This window comes from Pristiophorus japonicus, chromosome 12, assembly GCF_044704955.1.
Source record: "Pristiophorus japonicus isolate sPriJap1 chromosome 12, sPriJap1.hap1, whole genome shotgun sequence".
In the NCBI taxonomy this organism is placed as follows: Eukaryota; Metazoa; Chordata; class Chondrichthyes; family Pristiophoridae; genus Pristiophorus; species Pristiophorus japonicus.
Window position 1 is genome coordinate 62,300,144 of NC_091988.1, and position 17,336 is coordinate 62,317,479.

A 17,336-nucleotide genomic window follows, 5' to 3' on the forward strand; every position below is an offset into this window, starting at 1 on the left:
GTGGTGGTGTTCCCACGTACCTGCTGCCCTTGACCTTCTAGGTGGTAGAGGTCGCGGGTTTGTGAGGTGCTGCCGAAGAAGCCTTGGCGAGTTGCTGCAGTGCATATTGTAGATGGTACACACTGCAGCCACGGTGCACCGGTGGTGGAGGGAGTGAATGTTGAAGGTGGTGGATGGGGTGCCAGTCAAACAGGCTGCTTTGTCCTGGATGGTGTCGAGCTTCTTGAGTGTTGTTGGAGCCGCACTCATCCAGGTAAGTGGAGAGTATTCCATCACACTCCTGACTTATGTCTCATAGATGGTGGAAAGGCTTTGGGGAATCAGAAAGGGCTAGCATCTGAAATGTTACCCTCTCTTTCCTCTTTTCAATAGCGGACAGAAGTACAGGGTAATTCCAGCGTTTTCTGTGATTATTTCCAGCATTTGCAGATTTTTTCTCTCTCTCTCTCTTTATCGTGATTGGCAGTCAGGAGGTTGCCTGCATTCATAGGGAGATTATTTTGTAGTTTGCAATGACTCACAATGTCAAGCAAGCATCTACTGAACAAAAAAGAGTGGGGTGGGGGGAGGGGTCATTCACATTGTTCCGCTGTTAATGACTGACCTGAGTCTGGTGCACGGGGATATATTACTTCTAAATTGCACACGGTTAAGAAAATAAACCCAGCAATCCCCAGAAAAGTGGCTGTCTTAAAGAAAAGCTGCAGCAAGGTTTATCAGAAGTTACCAGTCAGGCCAACTCGACACCCGAGTGTTAGAGCTTACAAAATATCTTGCTGGTAAATGGAACGAATACTCAGAGATTTATCATTTGGTTTGATGCGAACTAAAACTCCTTTACTTGACCCCCCCTCAGGCACCTACCTCCAACTTCAGAAGAGCAGCCTTTAATGCACTATTGTCCAATAGAAATCGCTGACGAGCCGCAGCTGTTGCTATGGCGACATTGTTTTAGCCACGTACGGTAATTTTAGTGGAAAACACACAACAACAACAACTTATATTTATATAGTGCCTTTAACGTAGTGAAACGTCCCAAGGTGCTTCTCAGGAGTATTATGAGATAAAAAATTTGACACCGAGCCGGATAAGGAGAAATTAGCGCAGGTGACCAAAAGCTTGAGGTAGGTTTTAAGGAGCACCTTGAAGGAGGAAAGAGAGGTAGAGAGGCGGAGAGGTTTAGGAAGGGAGTTCCAGAGCTTGGGGTCGAGGTAACAGAAGGCACGGCCACCAATGGTTGAGTGATTATAATTAGGGCTGCACAAGAGGGCAGAATTAGAGGGGCACAGATATCACCGGGGGTTGTGGGGCTGGCAGAGATTACAGAGATAGGGAGTGGTGAGACCATGGAGAGATTTGAAAACAAGGATGAGAATTTTGAAATCAAGGCGTTGCTTAACTGAGAGCCAATGTAGGTCAGCGAGCACAGGGGAAGATAGGTGAATGGGACTTGGTGTGAGTTAGGACACGGGCAGCTGAGTTTTGGATCACCTCCAGTTTACATAGCATAGAATGTAGGAGGCCAGCCAGGAATGCATTGGAATAGTCAAGTCCAGAGGCAACAAATGCATGGAGGAGGACTTCAGCAGCGGATTAGCTGAGGCAAGGACGGTGACGGGCGATGTTATGGAGGTGGAAATAGGTGGTCTTAGTTTTGGCACGGATATGTGGTCGAAAGCTAATTTCAAATATGACACGAAGGTTGCGAACAGTCTGGTTCCCTTACATTGACTCACACAATACCGTGAAAAATACCTTGCATTGTGTGAGAAACATCTACCACCGTTCAGTGCAGTAATTTGGTATCGCCCTGTTTGGGGCACTAATGATTCCTCGCGTTTTTCTAAATTTGGCGTTAGCACTCCAGGAAGGAAGTGGAGTGTTAAATCAAGTGCTCCACTTCCTTCCTGGAGCGCGAGAGGACGCAGGCAGTGGTGCAGCACTGCCGTGATCCGCTCCTTCCTTCCCATAAAGGGGAGGGCCGTTGCTGCAGTCTCTGCATTGGGACCAGTGAACTGGTCCCTGACAGCAGTCACGATCCAGCCCGATCAGCCCCATGCAGCACAGCAGAGTGCTGGGCCGATCAGCCCCACGCACCACAGCAGAGTGCTGGGCCGATCAGCCCCACGCACCACAGCAGAGGGCTGGGCCGATCAGCCCCACGCACCACAGCAAAGCACGGCCCAATCAGCCCCATGCACCGCAGCAGAGCGTTGGGCTGATTGATGCCCGGGAAGAATTTTAAAAAAGCGCATTATGAAAATTTTTTTCTCCCCGCACCAACTCCCCCTTTAACTCCTCTTCCCAAGCTCCCAGCCTCCCAAACAACACCTCCTGCAGCTATCGGTGTTGTCACCTGGCAATGCTGCAGGAGGGCAGAACTGAAGTTTGGGTCCGGGGCGCTACCGGGGGCGATGCGCACGGCAATGAGTCGTTCATCTCTCCGTGCTTAGTCGGTAAGTCGTTAACGCCCTGTCATCGACCCCCCTCCCCCCCTCCCCAGAGGCGATAATGGGAGGCACTAAGGACGCCAATTCCTAGGCCTTTCTCTTTCACCAAAGTTTGGAATTCTGTCATGAATTAATTAGACACAGCACATCCTAGTGCAGCTTTTAGTTTGTCATCCAGCGGTCGTGAACGGTGTTTTGGCTTCAGCAGAGTGATTGCTGAGATATTTGACTCGCCCAACCAAGTGGAGCCAAATGTGGAATAGGTGTTTTAAAGGGGGCATGGTAGCATAGCGGTTATGTTACTGGACTAATAATCCAGAGACGTGAGTTCAAATCCCACCATGGCAGCTGGGGAATTTAAAATCAGTTCATTGCATAAATTTGGAATTAAAAAGCTAGTATCAGTAATGATGACCATAATGGTTGGAAAAACCCATCTGGTTCACTAATGTCCTTTAGTGAAGGAAATCTGCTGCCCTTACCTGGTCTGGCCTATATGTGACTCCAGACCCACAGCAATGTGGTTGGCTCTCAACTGCCCTCTGAAATGGCTGAGCGAGCTATTCAGTTGTACCCAGCCGCTACGACAAAGTCCGCACTGTGGGAGTACCGTCACCATAAGGACTGCAACAGTTCAAGAAGGCATCTCAAGTGCAATTAGGGATGGGCAATAAATGCTGGCCTTGACAGGGATGCCCACATCCCGTGAATGAATAAATAGAATAAAAAATATATATTTTCAGCTTCCAATGCTCTCCCCCCAACTAATTCAAGTGTTTCCTACATTGCAACGATGACTACATGTCCAGTGCTTTGGGACGTCGCGAGGTCGTGAAATGTGCGATATAAATGCAAGTTCTTTCTTCCCATTATTTGCTGAGCGACTTTCCAAACATTTCTTGCAGTAATTATCAATCAGTGCGGCTTATGAAAGCCACACAGCTTCCCAGTAGTGCCAGGGAGAAGGAGGGGGGACTGGTGTCATTATTTAAAGAAAGACTTGCATTTATATAGCACCTGTCACAACCTCAGGACGTCGCTTTACAGCCAATGACGCACTTTTTGAAGTGTACTGTAGGAAACGTGGCAGCTAATTTGCGCACAGCAAAATTCCACAAACCGCAATGACCAGATAATCTGTTTTGTTAGTGATGTTTCTTGAGGGATAAATATTGACCAGGACACCTGGCAGAACTCCCCTGCTCTTCTTCAAAATAGTGCCGTGGTTATTTTACGCAATGGGAGTGTCAGCTCAGATTTTTGTGCTCAAGTATCCGGAATGGGGCTTGAACCCACAAACCTTTGACACTGAGGCAAGAGTGCTCCCCACTGAGCCACGGCTGGGATGGGAATACAGAGAAGTGGATTGCCGCTGCACTGAAATGAGGGGATGTTATTTTGAAGGTGAGGGTTCAGCTGCATTGTTGGGTCAGTGTAAACTCTGCCTTTAATTCATGCTGTGGCTGACTTAGGAGTTCTTCCTGTTGATAGTGGGTGACCGACGTGTAAAAACATTTCAATTATCATGGCAGTCCCTCACAACAGATTTGATATTAAAAAAAACACAATTGTTAGAAAGACCGAGATGTGAAAGGTTAAAAAACACCTCTCGGTTCAGTCGGACTCAGCCGTCCTTCTTCCGTAGTCAGCCACACAAGCAGACAACTTTTGTCCTTGATTACACAACTTACCAGTAAAGAGATAGGCGGTAAAATAACATTGTGTTATGCCTGCATTCCAGGGCGAGCCAGTGCATTAAACTAGCTGTGGCAAGAGGCCATCAATTGTACATTTAATCAAACAAGCTGTAACCAATTCAAGTTACATCCCAAAACACAACTGGAGTATTTTATTTTGTTGACCCTCCTCGCATTATAAAACTCAAGCTTCCATTTTAAAGCTGCTTTTGAATTTAAAGGGGCAGTACGCTCTATTGTGTCATAATTTTCACCCCCATTTCTGCCCTCCTCTCCTGAAGACTTTGGGGTAGATCTTGATAACGTGCGACAGTGTAACAGGGGTGATAGCAAGTCAGCAGCCCGTTTTACATCTCCCCCGCTTTTTATTTCCATTGGAGTTGCCCGAGCGATAACTCGTTTTACACAAAGTCAGGATCTAAATCTATCAGCAAACCCTCTATTCCTTTCTCCCTCATATGCTTGTGCAGCCTCCCCTTAAATGCATTTACACTATTCACCTCAACCACTCCCTGTGGTAACGAGTTCCACATTCTCACCACTCTTTGGGGAAAGAATTTTCTTCTGAATTCCCTATTGAATTTCTTAGTGACTATCTTATATTGATGGCCTCTAGTTATGCTTTTCCCCACTTCTGGAAACATTCTCTCTGTATCCATTCTATCAAACACTTTCAAAATTTGCAAATGACACAAAACTTGGAAATGCAGTGAACAGTGAGGAGAAGAGAGACTTCAGGAAACATAGACAGGCTGGTGAAATGGGCGAACGCGTGGCAGATGAAGTTTAACACAGAAAAGTGTGAAGTGATGCATTTTTGTAGAAAGAATAAGGAGAGGACATATAAACTAAATGCTACAAACCTAAAAGGGGTGCACGAAGAGAGAGACCTGAGGATATGTGTGCGCAAATCATTGAAGGTTGGGCAGGTTGAGAAAGCAGCTTAAAAAGCTTATGCAATCCTGGGCTTCATAAATAGAGGTATAGAGTACAAAAGTGTGGGAATTATGATGAACCTGTATAAAACACTGGTTCAGCCCCAACTGGTGTCAATTCTGGGCACCACACTTTAGGAAGGATGTGAAGGCCTTAGAGAGGGTGCAGAAAAGATTTCCGAGAATGATTCCAGGAATGAGGGACTTCAGTTACGTGGATAGACTAGAGAAGCTGGGGTTGTTCTCCTTGGAGCAGAGAAGATTGAGAGGATTGAGAGAATGGCCTTCTTCCGTGCTGTAACCATTCTATGATTTGAGGGGCTAAAAATTCACCTACTGTGCGCTGGTTTTTTTTGTGATATTTTGATGTTTTTGACGAAAAACGGTGAACCTGGAAATTCGGAGGCATTTTTTAAGTATTGTTGGGGAGAGGACCGCTGGTGTGCAAGACTCGAAATAGCGCTTTTACCAAAAATTTGGCTCACAGCGCACCCGTAGATAGGACAAAAAAAATGCCCAGGAAAAATCTGCGTAGCAGCCCTTGGAACAGCAGTAGGTATGGAGACCTGCAAAAAAGGTAAGTTAAAGTTTTAATATTTTAATTATTTTGCAGCGATTCGATAGTTAAGTGTCTTGTGACTGTTTTGTGATTTTTAAAATTTTTTGGTGTTTTCCACCCTCCCAAGGCCTCTCTCGCAGCCGGAGCAGCCTCGGAGAAAAGTTGCAGAAAATTTGCGGTTTGCGCCACGAATCCTCGTGCAATGCCGTTTTTTGCCGCTGAGCGAACTGAAGCTTGAATTTTAGGCCTCGTAGTGGTAGCGAAGTCATAGCAGTAAAAAATACCGCTATCACCAAAAGTGGAATTTCTAGCCCGAGGAATTTGTTGCAGTCCTCCTCAGTATTGACTAGACTACCAACCCTTCCCCCCCACTCCCCAACACACACACAATTTGGTGTCATCCACAAATTTAGAAATTGTGTTTTTGATTCCGAAGTCTAAATTGTTAAAATAAATTGTGAACAACAGTGGTCCCAGCGCTGATCCTTGTGGAACACCACGACCCAGATTCTGCCACTGTGAATAGCTACCCTCTACGCCTACTCTCTGCTTTCTGTCTTGAAGCCAGCTAGCTATCCAATCTACTACTTGTCCCCTGACTCCGCATTTCCTGACCTTATTCATTAGAATGTTTAAGGTGTGCTCGTGTCAACCTCTCTCCTCTGTTTTCTGCCTTTCATTATATTTCTACATGTTTCTCTCTGTATCAACATGTCTGAGTCTCATTTTGACTTTTCTTTTTCTCTCTTTGCCAGCACTCGTCATTTGTATGAACTTCACAATTTTCCAGTGTTGAGATTCTCTGATTTCTGTGTACCCATATTATTAACCCTATGTTTCACTTAAATTGAACCTATTTGCATGAAATATAACAATAGGTTTATGACTATTTTCTCAACTCAGAATCTGAGTATGTACATTACCTAGTAACTACTCAGAGGCTAGTTTATTTGCCATACAGTAAAAGGAACATCATAGAATCATAGAAATTTACTGCACAGAAGGAGGCCATTTGGCCCATCGTGTCCATGTCTGCCGACCAAGAGCTATCCGGCCTAATCCCACTTTCCAGCTCTTGGTCCAAGGCCTTGCAGGTTACGGCACTTCAAGTTCACATCCAAGTACTTTTTCAATGCAATGTGGATTTCTGCCTCTACCACCCTTTCAGGCAATGAGTTCCAGATCCCCACCACCCTCTGGGTGAAAAAGATTCTCCTCAACTTCCCATTAATCCTTATACCAATTACTTTAAATCTATGCCCCCTGGTTATTGACCCTTCTGCTAGAGGAAATAGGTCCTTCCTATCCATTCTATCTAGGCCCCTCATAATTTGATCCAACTCCATTAAGTTTCCCCTCAGCCTCCTCTGTTATAAAGAAAACAACTCCAGCCTATCCAATCTTTCCTCATAGCTACAATCCTCAGTCCTGACAATATCCTCGTAAATCTCCTCTGTACCCTCTCTAGTGCAATCACATCTTTCCTGTAATGTGGTGACCAGAACTGTATGCAAGATCCTGCAAATCCCCTGGGAGGACAGACACACCAACGTTAGCGTCCTCCATCAGGCCAACATCCCCATCATCGAAGCACTGACCACACTCGACCAGCTCTGTTGGGCGGGCCACATTGTTTCCATGCCTGACACAAGACTCCCAAAGCAAGCGCTCTACTCGGAGCTCTACACGGCAGGCAAGCCCCAGGTGGGCAGAGGTAACGTTTCAAGGACACCCTCAAAGCCTCCTTGATAAAATGCAACATCCCCACCAACACCTGGGAGTCCCTGGCCAAAGACCACTCTAAGTGGAGGAAGAGCATCCGGGAGGGCGCTGAGCACCTCGAGTCTCGTCGCCGAGAGCATGCAGAAATCAAGCTCAGGCAGCGGAAGGAGCGTGCGGCAAACCAGATTCCCCACCCACCTTTTCCTTCAATGACTGTCTGGCCCACCTGTGAGACTGTAATTCCTGTATTGGACTGTTCAGTCACCTAAGAACTCACTTTTAGAGTGGAAGCAAGTCTTCCTCGATTTCGAGGGACTGCCTATGATGATGACGCAGTACTCTAGCTGTGGCCTAACTAGTGTTTTATGCAGTTCTAGCATAACCCCCTTGCTCTTATATTCTATACCTCGGCTAATAAAGGCAAGTATTCCATATGCCTTCTTAACCATCTTATCTACCTGTCCTGCTATCTTCAGGGATCTGAGGACATGCACTCCAAGGTTCCTATGTTCCTCTACACTTTTCAGTGATGTACCATTTAATGTGTATTCCTTTGCCTTGTTAGACCTCCCCAAATGTATTACCTCACACTTATTTGGATTGAATTCACTTTGCCACTTTTCTGTCCACCTGAGCAGTCCATCGATATTTTCCTGCAGTCTACAGTTTTCTTCCTCACTGTCAACCACACGGGCAAATATATAATCAATAATTGAGTTTGTTAAAATTCGTCACCAAATATGTTTGGTTCAGATATGCTTGAAGTTGTACCACATCACGGAAACCTGTGAATAATCCACAGACTTTGTTTAAGGCAGATGCAATGTTGTTATATTTTGCGGTTACTTGTATAAAGTAAATGTCAGGAAAGTCCAGAACGAATTGATATTCTCTGTCTGTTTGTCACTCGCCCTGTTTTTCTCTGTATTACTCTGACTCTGTGTTTGATCTCACTGTGGTTTCTCTCTCTCATTATCTGTATTACACTCACTTCTGTTTTCCCTCATTCCTCTCTCTCTCTCTCTCCATCTTGCTCTAAAAGACAAACGCAGCTGGAATTTCCGCCGGGCTTCTTCAAATTGCCCACCGATGCTTGGGCAGAAGATTGGCGGAAATCCTCTAGAAACAGCGTTAATTGCTGCTTGCACCCACGGGTGGGGTAGATTTTGGCCTGTGGCTGGCTAGCCCATTCCGGCGGTAAGAGGAGCCCCTCATCATTTTGAGACTCCGGCCTCCTTTAAATTTGGCAGGGATCTCTAAACAGGTGGATCGATGCAGCTCGTAAGAACATAAGAATCAGGAGCAGGAGTAGGCCACATGACCCCTCACGCCTGCTCCGCCATTCAATAAGATCACGGCTGATCTTCGGCCTCAACTCCACTTTCCCACCCGATCCCCATAATCCCTTGATTTCCTCTAGAGTCCAAAAATACTCAATGATTCAGCATCCACAACCCTTTGGGGTAGAAAATTCCAAAGATTCACAACCCTCTGAGCGAAGAAATTCCTTCACATCTCAGTCTTAAATGGCCTGAGATTGCGCCCTCTAGTTCTAGACTCTCCAGCCAGGGGGAACAACCTCTTCGCATCTAACCTGTCAATCCCCTTCAGAATCTTATATGTTTCAATGAGTTCGCCTCTCATTCTACTAAACTCCAGAGAGCACAGGCCCAATTTACTCAATCTAAGCTCGCCAGACACAAGCCTGAATATCGGGCTGGGGCAGTCGCCAGCAAGGTGCGCAGGTCTGTCACCATGTTGACAAGTGCAGCAGATGTATCTATATTGAACATTTTCCATTGCATCTCTCCTTTCTCTTGTTGACATGCTGGGGTAAAGCTCCTCTGGTCCCTGTCACCCTCCTGTACTTTGCTCAAGTGCCTACTACTCTATAGAGTGAGAGGCAGCAGGTTCTCAATCCTCGTGCCTGTCACAGCTAAGTCCGATCCTTCACCAAATGCTTGGTCAAAGAGGTAGGCTTTGAGCAGGGTCTTTTTTTATTATTTGTTCCTGGGATGTGTACGTCACTGGCAAGGCCAGCATTTATTGTCCATTTCTAATTGCCCTCGAGAAGGTGGTGGTGAACCTCCTTCTTGAACCGCTGCAGTCCGTGTGGTGAAGGTACTCCCACAGTGCTGTTAGGGAGTTCCAGGATTTTGACCCAGCGACGATGAAGGAATGGTGATATATTTCCAAGTCAGGATGGTGTGTGACTTGGAGGGCAACTTGGAGGTGGTGGTGCTCCAATGCGCCTGCTCCCCTTGTCTTTCTAGGTGATAGAGGTTGTGGGTGTCATGTATTCAACTATCATTGTAACCCATGTATAAGCTGACCTAAGTTGTACACCTTGAGAACATTGACCACAAGGGGTGAACTTGTGGGAGACACTCCTAACCTGGACTTTCAGGTATAAAAGGGGAAGCTCCACCCACCTTCATCACTTGAGGTCTTGCCAATAAAGGTAACTGGTCACAGAGTGACCTTCTCTCAAGTATGGGCCTTGTGTGCATTAATACTGTATAGCAAGGACATATCATTGGCGACGAGAAACTGGGATTTAAATCACGTGAACATGGCCACTAGCAGCACAGAAGAGAGGTACTGTGTTGGTGATGATTGTGAAGGACAATAAATCTCTGGCCCTCGGCATACCTGCAAATCTCAAAGGTTGACTGAAGAATGGTAGCACAGGACTTGAAACAAGCTGCTTGTCGATACCCTGGGCTTGGAATACAAAGAAGAAAAGAAAGAAAAGCTTGCATTTATATAACACCTTTCACGATCACCGGACATCCCAAAGCGCTTTACAGCCAATGAAGTACTTTTGAAGTACAGTCACTGTTGTAATGTGGGAAACGCGACATCCAATTTGTGGCACAAGCAAGCTCCCACAAACAGCAATGTGATAATGACCAGATAATCCGTTTTAGTGATGTTGATTGAGGGATAAATATTGGCCAAGACACCAGGGATAACTCCCCTGCTCTTCTTCAAAATAGTGCCATGGAATCTTTTACATCAACCTGAGAGAGCAGACTCGGTTTAACGTCTCATGTGAAAGACAGCACCTCTGACAGCGCAGCGCTCCCTCAGTACTGCACTGGAGTGTCAGCCTAGATTTTTGTGCTCAAGTCTCTGGAGTGGGACTTGAACCCACAACTTTCTGAAGCAGAGATGAGTGTGCTACCTACTGAGCCTGCTATCTTGCCCTACTTCAAATGGTTATCTAGTTTTCCCTTAAAGGAGACAACAGCCTTTACCTCAACTGCTTCTTATGGCGAAGCCGTCCTGTGTCCCAACAACTCGCTTGCATTAAAAAAAACAAATTAACTGTGTTTTGGAAGAAACTTTACCTTGGGTCCTGCCACTTTGCAAAGGTTTGGCCTTCGTGACTGTGATGTATTTATTTCATGGGTTCTTTGCTTAAGAATTCATAGCAAGACATTGCTATTAAGAACTAATTGGTTTATTAGCAAAGGTTTAACAATCACACTACACATTACCAGTTCATCCACTCGGCTCACAACCACCTGCCTCATCATGGATCACCCGAACCCAACTGGTTGGGGTTTTATTGAGTTTTGTGAACATCGTATGATTGGCTAAGCTACTCCCAACTCAACAGCTCTACAACTATTTTAATTAGCAGAAAACCTGAGTGCCCCCTTATTTCAGGAACACTAAAACCCACAAATTACCAAATAAACTTTAAAGGAACCTCTCCGATCAAATTAAAATTTGGTTGTCAGGCTCCCGAGGGAGGTTCAACAGCTCTAAAACTCTTTTGTTAGAAAACTAAAATAAACAGTTAAATCAAGTGCCCCCTGATCTGGGGGACATTCCAAACATTTTTCCAGGCCCTTTTTTGTCTTTTTTGGGGGTTTTTTGTACTTTTCTTTTGGGCACTAAAACCGTAATTTCCAAGTGCTCCCTATAAAAGGGGAGGGGGACACTAAAACCCGGCAATTAAAACAAATTAAACTTTAAAACATATAAAATCAAATTAAAATTTGGTTGCCGGGGGTGATGATGCACTCCAGTCCCTCCGGTGCCCATCTCTCGCGGAAGGCCGCAAGCGTACCGGTGGACACCGTGTGCTCCATCTCCAGGGATACCCTGGCTTGGATGTAACTGCGGAAGAGAGGCAGGCAGTCAGGCTGAACGACCCCCTCGACCGCCCGCTGCCTGGACCGGCTGATGGCCCCCTTGGCCGTGCCCAGGAGCAGTCCTACGAGGAGGCCTTCGGACCTACCCACTCCCCTCCGCACAGGGTGCCCAAAGATCAGGAGTGTGGGACTGAAGTGCAGCCAGAATTTGAGGAGCAGCCCCTTTAAATAGTGGACTAGGGGCTGCAACCTCACACATTCAATAAAAACATGGAACACGGACTCTTCCAGACCGCAGAAATTGCAGGCGGCCTGGGAGCCCGTGAACCGGCTTAAAAATTTATTTCACGGGACTGCTCTGTGTACCACCCTCCAGGCCAAGTCCCCAATAAATAACAGGAGGACTCCCATGTAGAGAGCACTCCATTGGGGACCCCCGCCCCTCCTCTGGATGGCAAGATGGTGCTCCATGGCGTGTCCGGATGGCAGACGAGGACGGCAAAGTGGAGCGTGTGCAAGAGCAGCCCGTATAGGAAACCCCTCTGCGCAGAACTGAAAGGCATGGATGGGATTTCCCCGAGGAGGCTCAAGTTATGAGGCGCCAGCTCCCGAGGGAGGTTCAACAGCTCTACAAACCTGTGAGCATGCTCACAGGTGCATACGTTACAGTGACAAAAATGCATGGCATTTTTTTGTTGTTTTTATGAAATAGAAAAGCCAGAAGAAATAAAATTGGACAATATTGGAAATACACAGCAGGTACACCAGTTTCTGTTGGAGATATGGGTTCAGTCCGAGCCGGAGGGGCCATCCATCATGTTCCCCACAGTGCTCTCCTACAAGTGACAGTCCGATGGCCTTGAAATCACCCTGTGGGCTGCCGGCGTACGACTGTCTTAATGCATTTATCTGAAATTCCTCTCTGCTATTTGAGTGGAGACTTTGTGTTGTTTGCAGTTAAATGGATTAATGTCTGTGCTAAGATTTTAAAAATAAGCGGAGACAGGAATTTCAGACCAGTGCGTTATTCGCATGTCAGTATCCCTCAAATGTCGACATGTTTCAAAGCAATTTCTACATTTACACGGTTGGTTGACGCCAAGAAATAAATAGCTGATCAAACACCTTTTTTCAGCAGGGCAGGGGCCCCCTTAAATAGCCCCCTAGCTATTCAGAAACTTTACAAAATAATAGATAGCCCACAAAAAACTCCCACAAACAACCAAACCATTAAATGAACATTAATGACCATTAATTATGGAGTTTGTGAGGTCTTGCTGACTGCTGTACACGTAAATAGCCTAGCCCAGCCCCGGATCAGGAACGCCTCAACCCTGTTACATTCCTACTCCCCTTGTGTATAAATTTTGTAACATGGCATTTATAATTTTACCCCTCCCCCCTCCTTACACGTGCATATGATCAAGAAATCCCTTCAGTTAGCACTAACTATAATTAGCGCCAAAGTTCCAGAGAATGGAGTAAAATAAGTTTAGAAATGATCCTTCTGGGGAAATCCCTCCTTGGAGTGAAACTGATTTGTCCTCGTTACATTATATCCAGTGGAGATGGCGGATTGTGTGTATGTGTGAGTGTTTAAAAAAATCATTTGCCTCTCTCGACTCTCAAAGTAATTGAAGCCAATGTTTTTTGTTGCTTGTGTGTGTGTGTGTGTGTGCGGGGTTAGGAGGCGTGTCGGTGACAGTGTCTGAGAACCTCATACACCAGGAATGATGAGCGATAGAGGAGGAGCTCAGGCCAAGTTTTTTTTCAAGGCTTGAAACCGACACACACGGTTCAATGTCGCTGGGATTTCAGGCCATGTGCTGAAGACACCGCTCGCCAACTTTCTCTTCGCTGGGATCGAGTTAAAAAAAGGGACAGAAAGGAGGAGGAAAAGGCAAGCTTACTGCCATGTCTCCGTAAGGGAAGGGACGGGCTCTATCCGCCAGGATTACCGAGGTAACAGCCGATACAGTAACATTGGGTTTTACTGTAACATGATTGACATCTGTGTTCTTTCGAGACGTCGGGCGCGCTTTGGTTGAATGTTGTTCTGGGGGTGGTGTTAATATTTTTATTCCAGATTTCTGCAGTTTTTTTGCTTTTTTGTGTATTTTTCTTTCTGTAAATAAAGGTGTATGATCTTTGGAGGTTGGGGAGGGGGTGGGTCGACCCAAGGTTGATGATGTCTGGTAGAAAGCGAAACTTTTAAAAGTTTTTTTTTGGGGGAAAATGTATATTATCTGCCGTTCTGCTGGCTGTCCTCCAAACTGACAGAAAGTGCCAAAGCCAGGGCTGTTTTCTAAACGCTTCCGTCTTCAGCTCATATTTCCACCCTGCTTTTCAGCCTTGGCATTTATCCCGGGGTTTGACTGTGACCGTGTGTGTGTGTGTGTAATCTGTCAACTGAACACTGTTTCTGTAACAGTGACATCAAAAGCTTTCGTATTTTGCTGCCAGTGGCACACCTCCCCAAGGGCGAGGAGAGTATGTTGTGAAAGGATAGATAACCCCCCTGGAGTGACTGGGAGTGGGTATAATCTCATAGAGGGCCAATGGGTGCAATTGTATACACGGCTGAAAATACACAGCATCTATCTTCCTTCAGCTCGATTCCAGCCTGCAACTCACTCCCCCGTCCCAGAGAGTGATTTAAGTCATTACAACTCTTCCAGCCTGATCTCCCCAGGTCAAGGGGACTGATATCTAAAGGCTAAAGGCTGGAGCTGTGAAAGGAGAAAAATAAAGACTTGCATTTATAGAGCGCCTTTCACAGCCACCGGACGTCTCAAAGCGTTTTACAGCCAATTAAGTACTTTTGGATTGTAGTCACTGTTGTAATGTAGAAAATGCGGCAGCCAATTTGCACACAGCAAGCTCCCACAAACAGTAATATGAGAATGACCAGATAATCTGGTTTTGTTATGTTGATTAAAGGATAAATATTGGCCAGGACACCGGGGATAACTCCCCTGCTCTTCTTCGAAATAGTGCCCTGGGATCTTTTACCCACCTGAGAGGGTAGACAGGGCCTCAGTTTAATGTCACATACAAAAGACAACACCTTTGACAGTGCAGCACTCCCTCAGTACTGTACTGGAGTGTCAGCCTCGGTCTTTGTGCTTAAGTTCCTGTAATGGGACTTGAACCCACAATCTTCTGACTCAGACGAGAGTACTACCCACTGAGCCACAGTGGACATATAAAGTGTATATGTTACAGGATAAACACCAAAGCTATGAAAGAAAGCAACTGAGAAGATGGTCTCATAGAAGAAGGTAGAAAGACTTGCATTTATATAGCGCCTTTCACATCAACAGAGAGATACTGCAGGTCTCTTGTCAGTTGCAATCCTATAATATGAAAGAAAGACTTGCATTTCTATAGCGTTTTTTATAAACTCAGGAGGTCCCAAAGTGCTTTTCAGCCAATGAAATACTTTTTGAAGTGCAGTCGCTATTGTAATGTGGGAAATGCGGGCTGCTAATTTGCGCACAGCAAGCTCCCACAAACAGCAATGTGATAATGACCAGATAATCTTTTTTTTAAGTGATATTGATTGAGGGATAAATATTGGCCAAGGACACTGGGGATAACTCCTCTGCTCTTCTTCAAAATTAGTGCCATGGGATCTCATACATAAAGCTATATAAGGTGGTGAAAGATTAGCAAAAGTAAGAGGCGAATAGCATGGACACATTTAAGGAGATGCTAAATAAGCACACGAGGAAGGAGGCTGGTGTGCAACATAAACACTGGCACAGACCAGTTGGGCCGAATGGCCTGTTTCTGTGTTATAAATTCTATGTAAATTCTGTGTTGTAAATTCTATGGGTTAGAAAGAAGAAAAATCAGCCAGGGTTCCTGCTCCTGATCACTGTCCAGTGACCCTTGGGTCAGAGAGAGAGGAATTCAGCCAGGGTCCCTGCTCCTGATCACTGTCCAGTGACCCTTGGGTTAGAGAGAGAGGAATTCAGCCAGGATTCCTGCTCCTGATCGCTGTCCAGTGACCCTTGGGTTAGAGAGAGAGGAAATCATCCAAGGTATCTGCTCCTGATCACTGTCCAGTGACCCTTGGGTTAGAGAGAGAGGAAATCAGCCAGGGCACCTGCTCCTGATCACTGTCCAGTGACCCTTGGGTTAGAGAGAGAGGAAATCAGCCAGGGTTCTTGCTCCTGATCACTGTCCAGTGACCCTTGGGTTAGAGAGAGAGGAAATCAGCCAGGGTTCTTGCTCCTGATCACTGTGAGCATGCCGGTGAGTGAGTGCATGAGCATGAGAGAGAGAGAGAGAGCTCTCTGTGTTACAGTACAGGATGGGAGCAGGAACTGAGGCCATTAAAGCACATTCATGCAAATATTGGTACAAAAGGCACTGTCTGCAATTTCGGTGAGAGACACCATTTCTTGCCCAGCATTTACCAGGGAACACGGTTGGGGATTCGAGTAGAATCGGAGTGAGGTGGTGAAACTGCGATCCATCACCATGAGGGATTGGCTTTCCCTGGTGTTGCTCTGTGTCTGTGTTACTGGGAGCGCCTTTCGATATTCCTATTCCTCCCGTGTGTGATAGTGGAATGAAAGTATAGAGCCTCTGCCATTCAGGGAGTGCAGCGAAGGTTCACCAGACTGATTCCTGGGATGGCAGGACTGTCGTATGAGGAGAGATTGGGTCGACTAGGCCTGTATTCACTAGAGTTTAGAAGAATGAGAGGGGATCTCATTGAAATGTATAAAATTCTGACTGGGTTGGATAGACTGAATGCGGGGAAGATGTTTCCCCTTGGCTGGGGAGTCTAGAACAAGGGGTGACAGTCTCAGGATATGGGGTAGGAAATTTAGGACCGAGATGAGGAGAAATTTTTTCACTCAGAGGGTGGTGAACCTGTGGAATTCTCTACCACAGAAGGCTGTGGAGGCCAAGTCACTGAATATATTTAAGAAGGAGATGGATAGATTTATAGAAACAAAAGGCATCAAGGGGTATGGGGAAAAAGCGGTAATATGGTGTTGAGATAGAGGATCAGCCATGATTCTATTGAATGGCGGTGCAGGCTCGAAGGCCTACTACTGCTCCTATTTTCTATGTTTCGATGTAAACCCAGAATATTACTCAAATTAAACCATGATTGTGGAGCTATGAAGGGAGGGCAAGTAAAAGGCCAATTTTGGACTATGGACAAGAGGTTCTACACACAGAATAGACCATCACGTGAAACAGACTTCTGGTAGATCAGTTGTAGAGGCAAAACCCTGCAATCTTTTAAGAAACAGTTGGGCCTATTTTGATGGCCCAATAAGGGTGACACTGAGATGCCTCCAGTGTCATAAGAACATAAGAAATAGGAGCAGGAGTAGATCATTTGGCCCCTCAAACCTGCTCCGCCTTTCAATAAAATCATGGTTCATCTGATCTTGGTCTCAACTCCACTTTCCTGTTTGTTCCCCATAACCCTTGACTCCCTTATCGTTCAAGAATCTGTCTATCTCAGCCTTGAATATATTCAATGACCCAGCCTCCCTAGCTCTCTGGAGTAGAGAATTTCAAAGATTCACGATCCCCTGAGAGAAGAAATTCCTCCTTATCTCTGTCTTAAATGGGCAACCACTTATTCTGAAACTATGTCCCTTAATTCTAGGTTCCCCCACGAGGGGAAACAACCTCTCTGCATCTAACCTGTCAAGCCCCCTCAGAATCTTAAATGTTTCAATAAGATCACCTCTCATTCTTCTAAACTCCAGGCCCAACCTGCTCAACCTTTCATCAGAAGACAACCCTTTCATCTCAGGAATTGATCTCGTAAACCTTCATCTAACAAGAATCATCACAACAATTGCCCCTTTTAAGGGCACCACTAATATAAT

General features: G+C 45.8%; 1 protein-coding gene across 2 annotated transcripts in view; it reads left to right on the top strand.

Moving 5' to 3' along the window:
- Positions 1-13,361: 13,361 nt before the first annotated feature.
- LOC139276926 (ETS domain-containing protein Elk-1-like) overlaps positions 13,362-17,336 on the top strand; it is an 81,911-nt gene continuing 77,936 nt past the window's right edge. The window contains exon 1 of one of the 2 annotated variants that reach the window (XM_070894923.1): positions 13,362-13,431. The gene's annotated coding sequence lies outside the window, so the exon portion shown is untranslated. The remainder of the gene's footprint in view (positions 13,432-17,336) is intronic. The other variant, XM_070894924.1, reaches the window with a different exon arrangement.